Below are 12,500 nucleotides of genomic sequence, written 5' to 3'. Positions count from 1 at the left end.
TGTGTGTGTGTGTGTGTGTAGTGTGTGTTAGTGGTGTTAGTGTACAGTTGTGTTGTTGTGTATAGTTAAAATGAAAAAGGTGTGTTGTGACTGTGTTGTGTGTTGTTGTGTGTTGTGTTAGTGTGTTGCTGTGTGTGCTGTGTGTGTGCTGTGTGTGTGCTGTGTGTGTGCTTGTGTGTGTGTATTGTGTGTTGTGTGTTGTGTGTCAGTGTGTGTATAGTGTTGAAAGTGAAAGGTGTGTTGTGGTATATGTGTGTGTGTGTGTGTGTGTGTGTGTGTGTGTGTGTGTGTGTGTGTGTGTGTGTGTGTGTGGTGTGTGTGTGATGTGTGTGGTGTGTGGTGTGTGGTGGATGTGTGTGTGTGTGTGTGTGTGTGTGTGTGTGTGTGTGTGTGTGTGTTGTGTGTGGTGTGTGTGGTGTGTGTGTGTGTGTGTGTGTGTGTGTGTGTGTGTGTGTATAAAGGTATAAATAAAGTTGTGTGTGTGTGTGTTATATAAAGTGTTAAAATGTTAGCAAAGTAAAGTGTTAAAAGTGTGTGTAAAGCAAAGCAAAGCAAAGCATATATGTGGTGTGTGTTGTGTGTGTGTGTTGTGTGTGTGTGTGTGTGTGTGTGTGTGTGTGTGTTGTGTGTGTGTGTTGTGTGTGAAAGTGTGTGTGTGTTATGAAAGGTGTTGTGTTGAAAAAGTGTGTGTGTCTGTGTATAGTAAATAGCAAAGTAAAAAGTAAAGTATATAAAAGTAAGTGTGTGTGTGTTGTGTGTGTGTGTGTGTTGGGGGGTATGTGGTGTGTGTGGTTGTGTGTGTGTGTGTGTGTGTGTGTGTTGAAAGTTGAAAGTGAAAGTGTGTGTGTATGAAAAGTATATGAAAAGGTGTGTGTGTTGTGTGTCAGTTGTGTGTTGTGTTCAGGTGGTTGTGTTGGTGTGGTTGTGGTGGGGGTTGTTGTGTGTGCAAAATTGTGTGTGTGTTGTGTGTTGTGTGTGTTATGTTGTGTGTGTTGTGTGTGTCAGGGGTGGTTGAGGCTGTGGTTGTGGAAGCAGGTGACAGGTTGTGTATGGTGGTCACAAAGGTGTGTGTGTTGTGGTCAAAGGTGTGAAGTGAAAGTTGAGTGTAAGTATGCTGTGTGTGTGTTAAAGGTGTGTTGTGTTGTGTGTGTGTATTGTTGTGTGTTGTGTGTGTGTGTTGTGTGTTGTGTAAACGTGGAGGTCCGGGAAGTGTGTGTGTTGTGTGTGTTGTTGTGTGTGTTGTGTGTTGTGTGTGTTGTGTGCGTGTGGTGTGTGTGTGTGTTGTGTGTGTGTTGTGCGTGAGTTGTGTCCGTAAGAGTTGTGTTGAGTATTGAAAGTGTGTGTTGTGTGTGTGTGTGTTGTGTGTGTGGGGTTGGGGGGTGTTGTGTGTGTTGTGTTGGTCCAGTGTGTGGCCATGTGTGTGTTGTGTGTTGTGTGTGTGTGTCAGTGTAAGGTGTTGTGTTAGGGGTTAGTTGTGTCAGTGTGTTGTGTGTTGAGTGTTGTGTTGTGTGTGTGTGAAGAAAGTGCACAGTGGTTGTGTTGTGTGCGCTAGTTGTGTGTACAGTTGTGTGTGTGTTGTGTCAGTGTGTGTTGTGTGTGTGTTGTGTGGTTGTTGTGTGTGCCGTGTGTGTTGGTTGTGTGTTCAGGTGGTGTACATGGTTGTAGTTGTGGCTATGGTTGGTTGTGTGCAGGTGGTTGTGTGTGTTCACGCAGGCAGTTGGTTGTGCGTGTCATGGTTAAGTGGTTAGGTGGTTGTACAGGCCGTGTGCTGTGCAACAGTGTTGCTATTGCAAAGCATGTGTGTTGTGTGTGTGTGCTTGCCAGTGTGTGTGTGTGTGTGTGTGTGTGTGTGTGTGTGTGTGTGTGTGTGTGTGTGTGTGTGTGTGTGTGTGTGTGTGTGTGTGTGTGTGTGTGTGTGTGTGTGTGTGTGTGTGTGTGTGTGTGTGTGTGTGTGTGTGTGTTGTGTGTGTGTTGTGTGTTGTGTGTTGTGTGTTGTGTGTGTGTTGTGTGTGTGTTGTGTGTGTGTTGTGTGTGTGTTGTGTGTGTGTTGTGTGTGTGTTTATGAGCGGTTGTTAAAAAAATGTCATTAAGTGAGGAGAGTCTGTATTTTGGCGAGTATTGGTTAATTTTGACGGTATTGGCATTGGCCTAAAATTGAGTATCGTTATCAGTGGGTATCAGCTAATGTTAATGGTATTTCTATCAGCCTAAAATTGAGTACTGTAATCAGGAAAAAATTTGGGGATTGTCTCATCACTGCTACATATGTTATACAGATCTGGGAAATGTGGGGGGAATTCAACCAAGTGTCCTTGTCAAGTACAGCAAGAGGTCTGTGATGCCTTATTGCATCACTCTAGGTAAGATCTTCATCTGTGTAACTGGCAGCGCATACTCTTTAAAAGAGTCAGTATTTCACCATTGCCAAGAAATTCGAATGGGTGACTGTTCACAAGCTTTAACCCTTTCAGGGTTGGTGCCGTACTAGTACAGCTTGCACGTCAGGGTTGGTGCCATACTAGTACGGCTTGCACGCCAGGGTTGGTGCCATACTTGTACACAAATTCTAGCGCCTTCAAATCTAGCGAGAGAAAGCTGGTAGGCCTACATATGAAAGAATGGGTCTATGTGGTCAGTGTGCCCAGTATAAAAAAAAATCCTGCAGCACAGCGCGTAATGAGAAAAAAAACTCCGACCGTGTTTTTGCTTTAAAACAGCGACTTTGCACTGTATTTTCGTATGGTATTTATGGTTGTATTCTACGTTTCCTGGTCTCATTTTATAGAATGGAAGATATATTACAGAAATTGAGATGATTTTGATTGTTTTCACAATGAAAAGTACCTTGAAATTGAGCTCAAAGTAGCAGAAATGTTCGATTTTTGCCAAAGTTCAAAAGTAAACAAATCATGCCATGCGTCCAATACACATCAACTGGTGAGTCTAATATTCTTTCACAAGTGAGCTGATATTATTTATACCATTTCTACACTAATGCAGTAGTCTGCATGACAGTAAATCTATTTTTTTGGGGGAATAAAAATTCAAAGTGGAAAGCAAAAGAAATGTAAGAGAGGTCTGGGGACATGACTAATGAACAGAGGAAATGTTATTTTAGTGCCAGAAATGTCTGTCTTGTTTATTCTGGACCCTATTTGGAAATTAGCACCTTTTGAAATTTGTGTGAAACTGGCAAAATTGCCAATTTTTAACCACTTTATTGGACAGTTGAAATCAGTACAGTAAATGGGTGGTTTCTTGTACTCATACGATAGAAAATATGGAGTTCTAGCAAAATAGTTATGATTTTTGTCGACTGGTACATTGTAATTGGCCGAAAATAGGGCTCAAAGTAGGCAAAATCGCCGATGCATAAACATCTTCCAGACCGATTACTTCGCGAGAGCATAATTCCGTAAGTTTTCCATCAAATTTCAGACTTTTTGGTGTCATTATGATTGGGAAAAGATTCTCTAACATTTCATAAGAAAAATTTTTTTTTTTTTTTCAAAAACTTTCCGACCTTGAGAACAAGTTTAGGAGAGGGCCGACCCTGAAAGAGTTAAACAGTGATTATCTGACCGCATTTTCTAGTGCACTCTGTGGTCCCCAGTTTCATTGTTGCATTCCAAAACTTTTTGCCTTAAAATTTATACTGTACTGTATATACAGTATTTCATTTACTGGCATTATAGTTTTATAACTGGTTATTTTTTACTGATAGAGAACCATCTGTGGCTGACTAATTATGCAGATTGGCATTGTGTTTGGCAACTTTACTAAAAAAGTTAATACAGTACCCAACAGCCTGGTCTATCAGGCTAGCAAGCAGGAGAGCCAATCTGGGACTGGGCCACAGGTAGTGATCCCCCCTCCCCCTCTGACACTTCTACAGGAAACATACAGGTAGCTTAATGTAAATTCTGTATGCCTTTATATTCCCTAATTGATGATTTACTCCATCTTTCGTTGTGCCTTAGCACCCTGGCCTGATCCAGGACTGTGCTTTAGGCCTCAAGACCTGAAAACTTTATTCAGGCATTTTCAGGTACCTCCAGATCAGACTCCAGTTTGGATGATTCTCAGGGTTCTTCAGACCTCCACAAGTATATAATATTTACTAAGGACGAAGGAAAAACTTACTATGCTGTATATTATGTACAATTACTTGTTATTCTCCTTGTTCCCTCATCTTGCAAGTTCTTTTTACATTAAGAGAATTGTATGTTAGCACTTGTTGCTGAGAGGGTAATTGTAGCTGACAAGATCTGGGAGGTTGCCTGGCAAAAATGCCTTAATGATTGATGACACTAAATGCAAATGGGACAGGAAGAGTACACACTGATAATAGTGTGTTAAACAGGATTTGCAGTTATGAAAAGCTGATTAAACAAGTGAGAAGCAATATTCTCAGAGTGCACTACAGCACAGGAAATAGTTTTCCTTTAATGAAGGACAACTAGGTGAATACAAATGGGAAGTGCGTCTGTCTCGCATTCAGTGGATGGAGGATCAAGCCTCCATTACATCTTGTACTGAATGACCGACATGGGTTTAACACTTAACACGAATTACAGTATATACGTATATGTATATAGTCCTTTAATGATAGGTAAGTATTATAAGGATTTTATATATAGTACAAAAATACGTAAGGACTAATATACAGTAGGTATAACAGAACCACTAACAAAAAGAAAATATTTTAGGCTAGAAAAAATAGTTTCCAAAAAATTATTCTGAATGGAGAAAATAATAAAAGCTAGTAAAATTAAAATAAAAATGTTATGAAATTTTGGAAGCAAAAGATAAATCATGATAAGATTATATTTATTACTGTATATGATGTGATTAGTTTCCCATTTAGTAATAGTACAGTATATACATGGAAGAAATTAATCTGGTCAAGTAATTATTAATATGAGAAATGATAATCCTACTCAAAGTTGGTAAAAAGAATGAAAAATTATTATAGTAGATTATTTAAATTATGCAGAATGAATGAACTAAAAGGTTGATACAAACAATAAATGGTCCACAAAATTTGTGAATATGATGAGCATTTCAATATCCATTTTGACACTGATCACTAGAAAAAAAATTCAATATACATGTAAATTATTTGAACTCACTGTATTTATGAACTACCTCTGTATTTATTACTAGTACAGGAATTTAAGTTAGTATAATTTAAATTTTATATGACAATTCACCATGAATATTTTCTTTACTTAAAAAAGTGGTTTAGGTTACAATGGGAAGGTAGCAACTGAGCAGACTAGCAGTTTAAGATATAACTAGCATAATAAATGTTAATGATCATTACAGGAAGTACTGCATATTACATCAAATTCAGAAGACATTTTTGACACTATTTTTGAAAGCTATTGAGAGATAAAAGCTTTTTTTTTATCCTTAAGATAGCTGTTCCAAATTATAGGTCTATTAATTTCTATGGAGCATTTACTCAAGTTGAGTCATTCATGTGAAATATCAAGGAGATTGTATTTCTAGCGTTATGTCAACGAACTGTTACAGTTCTCCAAGAATATTTTAGCTCAGGATTAAAACTGAATTTGTATAGTGCTCTGTATACAACTATAATATACACATTAGTATGTATGGATACTTTGTACGTTAACCCTTTCAGCATCCAGAGGCCAAACCTCAGAGTGAGAACCAGGGTCCAAGAATTTTCAAAAATTTTTTTGTTATTTTTTCTTATGAAATGGTAGAGAATCTTTTTCTGAGGGTAATAAAGCAAAAAGTACAAAATCTCATGGAAAATTGACGAAATTACGCTCTCACAAATTTCTGATGTGTCAGCAAGATTTATGTATCGCTGATTTTGCTGACATTATTCCAGTCAACCAAATTCTTAGCTATTTTTGCTAGTATTTCTTTTATTTTATTGATTGAGCACAAGAAATTGCCCATTCAACTGTTTCAACTACCCAATAAAGTGATCAGAAATTGGTAATTTGACCAATTTAACCCAGGTGACCTGGCAGCTTAAGCTCTCGCTTCACACACAGAGGGCCCAGATTCGATTCCCAGTGGGGTGGAAACATTTTGACGCGTTTCCTTACACTTATTGTCATGTTCACCTAGCAGCAAATAGGTACCTGGGTGTTAGTCGACTGATGTGGGTCACATCCTGGGGGACAAGATTGAGAACCCCAATGGAAATAAGTTAGACGGTCCTCGATGATGCACTGACTGAGTTATCCTTAGTGGCTAACCCTCCAGGGTTAAAAATCCAAAGAAAATCTTAAGTTCAAAATATTCCAATTTCCTGTTTAGTACCAGGACTGCAGGCATTCCTGGTACTGAACAAACATTTCCTCTGTTCATTAGTTATGTTTTCAGGCTTTACAAATGAATTCCATTTTTATTTTTTAGTCACATAATGAACTTTTATTCACACCATAAAATAGAAGATTTGCTGTTATGCAATGTTGTAATAATTGCATAAATAATATCAGCACATTCATGAACGTATATTAGACCCACCAACTGATGTGTATGAGACTCGTGACGACATTTGTTTACCCTTGAACATCAGCAAAAATTTAACATTTCCGCTTCTTTCAGCTCAGTTTCAAGCTATTGTCTCTACTAAATCCAATCAAAATCATCTCTATTTCTGTACTATGTATTCCTTTCTATTAATTGAGACCAAGAAATCATGAATACAACTGTAAAAACATAAGAAAAAATGCAAAGTTGCCATTTTAATCCAAAATTATGGTAGCAGTTTTTTCTCTCGTTATACACTGCGTGCTGCAGTATTTGTTTTATGTGGTGCACACTTCCCACACAGATGTGTTCTCTCATATCTAGGCCCAAATTTACCGCTCACAGGTTATCCGAGTGAGCTGACCCCATGGCATGGATCTACAGTTTGGACCCTGGCTTCAAAGCCGTAGATCTACGGCACGGACCCTGAAAGGGTTAAGTAGGTTCAACTCTATAAATACTGTGTATTATTGTTTGAAATTGGGACAAGTGATGATTCTACTGGAAGATTTTTGTTATAAAATAAATGCAATCTTTATTTTTCAATAAGATATATACTGTGCATACTGTAATTTATAAATATATTTTACAATGGTATTTGTTACATGGAAAACCCCCTAGTTATGCAATGCATTTTAGGCAACTGAAACAAAACTGCTTGTCAGTGATTATCTTACGGTAGTCTATGCAAATGGTAAGGGTGCCATAACTAATTTATCAGAGAATACTATAATCAGTACAATGACTGCTCTCAATAACAAAACTATCTATACATAACAGCAATGTTAATATGAGGGGAAAGTAACACAACAGTACTGACAATGAGCAATAAAGTTTCTTTTGGGGTGTAGGGGGAGACATAGTAGAAACGAGATATGCACAAGTATGAATGCATTTGATACATCTGATATTTACATTTGATTTTCAATAATTAGACATCAAATTCATGGTGTTTTTTGACAAATATTTTTGAAGCATTTGGCAGCTAAAATCTTTTGGATGAGAGTACCACATTTTTGGGTACTATGTGCATGGGGAGTTCTACAAGGATTGAGTTGAAAATGTAGGTTTTCATCACAATTCACAAGAGTAGCATAAGTTTCATTGTTTCATTCTATACAATCTTCCGCCAGTCTGTCTGATACTTTCAATATTTTATCAAACAGTCTATGTTCATCTTGTGACCTAATTCCACTCTCCAATTTCTATTACATGGCAACATCTACATTAAATTCCATTATCCATATATCGCCTCCATTTGCTCAATTTATCCAAGTCATAATCTGCTAATATATTCATATAGTTATTTATTCCTTCTATTAAGTCATTTACACAGTGTACCATAAATTAGAAACATTACTGCGGAAAGTACAAATCCTTGCAGCACCCTACTTGTGACATCTCCCTATGAGGATAGTTTTCCTCTAATAACTATTCATTTTTCTCTACAGTCTTTTGCCCATTTTAATACTTTACCTTTTACTCCTCTTTTGAATGTTCCAAATTAGTCTCTCATGGGAGGAAAACACTATCAAAAGCTTTTTTATAAATCTAAATAAATACAATCTTCCCATCCATTATATCCTTGAACAATTTTGATGACTATCATAATAACTTAGATTTGATATACAGTACAGGAACTTCTAGACCAAAAACCAAATGGTTTACCAGTCAGTAAGTTGTTCTCCTCTAAGTATTTTATTCACTTTTCATTAATGGCTTTTCCCAATAATTCTGTAACAGCACTCAATAAAACTGGCACAATGTGTGCCATCTTCTATTTATCTGCCAATTTTCCTTCCTGAAATGAAACCCTAAAAATTTTGAAGTGGAAAGTTCAGTTCTGCACATTTTTTTGTCAAAATCTGGTAATAATTTGTTTATTACCTCTTTAATTATCTCAATATCTTCTTACACATGATTAGTTATAATAATGGAAAATTAGAAAGTGGATAACAATGGAAAGTTATAAACTGGCTTGTAATTATTAATTTCTGCGAGATCACCATGACTGTAAAATGGCATAACCTTTGCTAGCCTAAGTATGGTATTGAAACCTTTGGCTTCTATTGATTTATTGAACATGATAGTAATATAGTTGGTTTTAGATAAGCTGTGATTGATTCCTATGCACATACACCATAGGTGAAGAAAGGGTAAATTTAATAATAGCAGTCTACAGGACAGTGTTAATTCTGATACACAGTGGTGCATTCTGGAAAGAATATCAACCGTCTTGGAAACTTCCAAAAATATGTTCTTATGCGTTTCTTAAATATAAGCTTTCCTCTTATCCTGTCTTTAAATGTGTAAATTATCTTCATGTTTACTTTAATACCATATTTCTAATACTCTTAGCCTCATTCCAAAAAATAATGTAAAAATAATAAAATGTAATAATAATCAAATTAAGCACTAAAACTGTGAAGGGTCATAGAGCACTGCAACCAAATATTATATAGAAGATCTTATCAATATTGTGTTAATTTAATAGTCACTATCCAAGATGATACCTTTTCTAGTTCAGCATTAACTATGTTGTCAAGTTCAACTGGATCTGAAGTCATGACTAAGGTAGTGCCACCCATAAATAAAACTAGTTAAGTTGTCAAAATTTATTTGGTAGGTCATTAATGTTATTTAGAAATAAAAATGTTTACAGGATGCTGCCTTGTGGTACCCCAATGTTGATGGGTTGAAATGAAGTGGTGTCGTTTATAGTTATGTGTTGGAATATATCATTTAGATGGAACTTTATGCAGGAGAATGCATTGCCTTTTATTCCATAATGCTCTAGTTTAAAAAGTATGTTGTATCTACTGCACTATATTGAAAGACTTTCTTAGCTCAATAAAAAGGCCTAATGAATATTCAGTGTTTCCTAAATGTATTGATTGAATCAAGCATTTTTCTAACTGCATAATTTACACTTTTTTTCCTGGAGGCCTGAAACCAAACTGACAAGGGTTAAGACTACTGTTTTGTTACAAATTCAAACAACTGCTTGTGTATTGTTTTCTAATATTTTTTATAGTAATGGCAAGTTAGAAATTGGCCTGTAGTTATTGATTTCAAATGAATCTGTAATACAGGTACTGTATAAAATTATGCACTGTATATTGCCTATCTAATCTTGACAATCTCAAAACGTATAAATAAAATGGATTACTTATTTTGCAACAAACTGTTCAACTAATGGATAATGAGTAAAATTAACCTGTAGATTGAGAGAAGGTATCATCATTGGGTTTTAAGGAATAGCTATGCAGAATTAAAATATCTACTGAAAACCATTTTTGAGACCCCAAAAAAAGTGGTATGCTGACAGTTAAATGGAAAGATTCCATTTACTGTTTAGATTAAAAAGATCTGAATAAAACTCATTGCATCACTTTTGGTTAGGAAAACTAGACAAAAAATGTTTTCATGGAGTGATACCACTAGTGGGGTGCCTTTAGAATCAGTGCTTGCCTCAGTGATTTTTTTTAAAACTACTACATACTATTTATAAATGATTTATTAGAAGGAATACAGTAATTACATGAACAGTGTAATTTTGCAAATGTTTGTGTATACAATATTAAATATGATACACACCCACTAAACAACTAATAAATTATGGGCATTAACTCATAGGTACAGTATACAGTACATAATTTATGATGAACTGAAAAGCTATCAATAACATCATGCAACATTTTCCTCTCAATTTGAAGCATTTATTCTTGTTCTTTTCCATTATTATATTTGCTGGAAAGCAAGCACTAACCATGTGCTTGCTTTCCAGAATGGATTGGAATCATGCTTCACCCAATTATAGGAAGCATAAAATTTTTGGCTCAAAGTCCCAAAAATTACTCTTTTGTTAGATACTTTTATTACTTGAACAGATTCAGCTTTTTAATGTGAAATGTTTTTCTCTAAAAAAATATGCACACTGTAAAGGATCTCCTTATGACTGTTTCATTCTTCTTCAACTGTCATGTCAATTTATTTATATCACTAGATAGGTTCCCCTTGTTACTTTATATTTTCATTTATAAATAATACTTATGTTTTCACTTATATATAATAATCACTATTAAGGATATTCATAAAAACTATGTGAGTTGTATGCAGGATCAAGATGGGCTTGATATACCAAATTGGGAAGTGCATTTCTCTACATTCTACATTATTATTAAATATTTCACAACACCACACTTTTATCTACTGAGAAACGCTTCATATAATAATATATAAATCACATGAGGAAGGTCTGACAGTAGATAATTGGTGTTTATAGTGAGATAAGTGTGTTGTGTGTGTTGGCATCTGTGTCATCTTAAGTGAGAAGACACTGGTAAGACACTCACTTCAGGAGGCAAGCAGTCACTTGTCAGGTGGTACTAGGCACCAGGTAGGCGTGGTAGGCCTCACCAGGATAGAGATGGATAGGGAGGAGAGGATAGCAAGGATAGTTATCCCCGCCACGGCCTCCCTGTCCCCGTGTGTTTGTTATGGTCCATCTCAGGTATCCCGGACCACTTCTTCCTTTTCTTCCTTATCTTTCCCTGCCACTTGTCAGTCTTCCTCGCCGCTGATGCCTCCCACCACCTCCTTAACGCCGCCCACGCCAACTAAGACTTTTCAGAGCATTAAACTGACCAGGACAATAATCATTTCCGTCCCTCCAGGAAACCGTTTGTTTTGAAAGGCGACTTCATCTGGGGAAACATCCTGTCTTTGTTACCTGGCACTGGGCGCCCTCTCACTCCATCTACGCCACTATACGCACCTCACGCCCACTCCAGCTACATTGATGGCTCGGAAAAAGGCCTATTGGTCAGGTTAGTATCTCTTTGATGAGGTGAACTTACTAAAATAGTCATGAAGAAGCGAAAGTCAATACCCAACACGAAAACAAAATGGCGGTAACTTGGGGGGAGGGTGAGGGAGAACGGGAACCATATCTTACATGATTTTCCCTCTCCTGCTGCTGTCTGTACCAGTGTCATCCTCAGTAACTACTCTCACGCCCGCGCCTCATACCCCGCCCACTCCTCACACCGTTCACACGCCCATATATCCCTATATAACCCGCTATGCAGAGTAGAGTACAGAGGTGAGTTCATTTACAATGGGATATAAACGATTGTACATCTGCTGGAGACAAACGGTGAATAAAGTCTCCCGTTGAACCCTACACCAAGCATCATATTTGTTTATATAATCACTCTAGTAAACTACAAGCAATGTTCTATTAAGTGTTATAGCTTTAAATTAACCGCGTGTATTAATGGTGTTCATTTGACCGTCGAGTTAGCAGACAGCTTTGCCTCTTAGTGTGTTGACGCAACGCAATTGTCAGACATTTAATGTTCTGCTGCTGCTCCTGCACTCATCTTAACTTTATTTACAAGTGATGATGACAAGAATACTTTAGTGAGATCATAAGGCACAGACAACTCTAGCATCTCCTTTTAAAAGTCCAATATAATGCAGGTCAGGGGAGCAGAAGGGTAAAATGGAATGACGTAAATGAATGCAGTCTATATTTGACATACCCCTCGAGGGAGGTTCTTTGATGCCGGTGAGGGCTCTTAATCCAAGGATTTGAACTTCACCTCCCCATCCTAGGATCGAACCTGAATACTGTTTATTTTCCCAGGCTCGGTATGACCCCTACGTGTTTAGCGCTAATCCCATTAATGTAATAGTAAAAATAATTGACATGAACAGTAAAAAAATAAAATTATATTTGTTTAAACGAGAAGTGGTATTTTACACCAAGGCCTCAGGGTAGTGGATTTAAAGCGTGGTATGCATTATTAAGTAGAGTTAACGGTAAAGGCAAGTAGAGGTATGGGTCTCAACACAACATGCAACACAAGCTTTAACGGAGACAACGTTTCTCTCAGGGTTGACTACGGGTTTAGCGCTCCCCCTTGATTATAATAATAAATGAGGGTTGACTTGATAACTCTAAATCATGAGTAAAA

General features: G+C 36.9%; 1 protein-coding gene and 1 long non-coding RNA gene across 4 annotated transcripts in view; one reads left to right on the top strand and one right to left on the bottom strand.

Moving 5' to 3' along the window:
- The window catches only part of LOC128693874 (uncharacterized), a 475,055-nt gene extending 463,590 nt beyond the window's left edge, over positions 1-11,465 (bottom strand). Inside the window, exon 1 of one of the 2 annotated variants that reach the window (XM_070090862.1) lies at positions 11,379-11,465. The gene's annotated coding sequence lies outside the window, so the exon portion shown is untranslated. Of the gene's footprint in view, positions 1-10,874 lie in introns of both variants that reach the window. The other variant, XM_070090861.1, reaches the window with a different exon arrangement.
- Positions 11,210-12,500, top strand: part of LOC138853547 (uncharacterized) — a 4,877-nt gene continuing 3,586 nt past the window's right edge. Inside the window, exon 1 of one of the 2 annotated variants that reach the window (XR_011392712.1) lies at positions 11,210-11,348. This is a non-coding gene — a long non-coding RNA (uncharacterized lncRNA). Of the gene's footprint in view, positions 11,349-11,466; positions 11,624-12,500 lie in introns of those variants that run through there. The other variant, XR_011392711.1, reaches the window with a different exon arrangement.

The sequence above is a fragment of the Cherax quadricarinatus genome, chromosome 33, assembly GCF_038502225.1.
Source record: "Cherax quadricarinatus isolate ZL_2023a chromosome 33, ASM3850222v1, whole genome shotgun sequence".
NCBI lineage: Eukaryota > Metazoa > Arthropoda > Malacostraca > Decapoda > Parastacidae > Cherax > Cherax quadricarinatus.
This window is presented reverse-complemented; position numbering and strand designations above follow the sequence as displayed.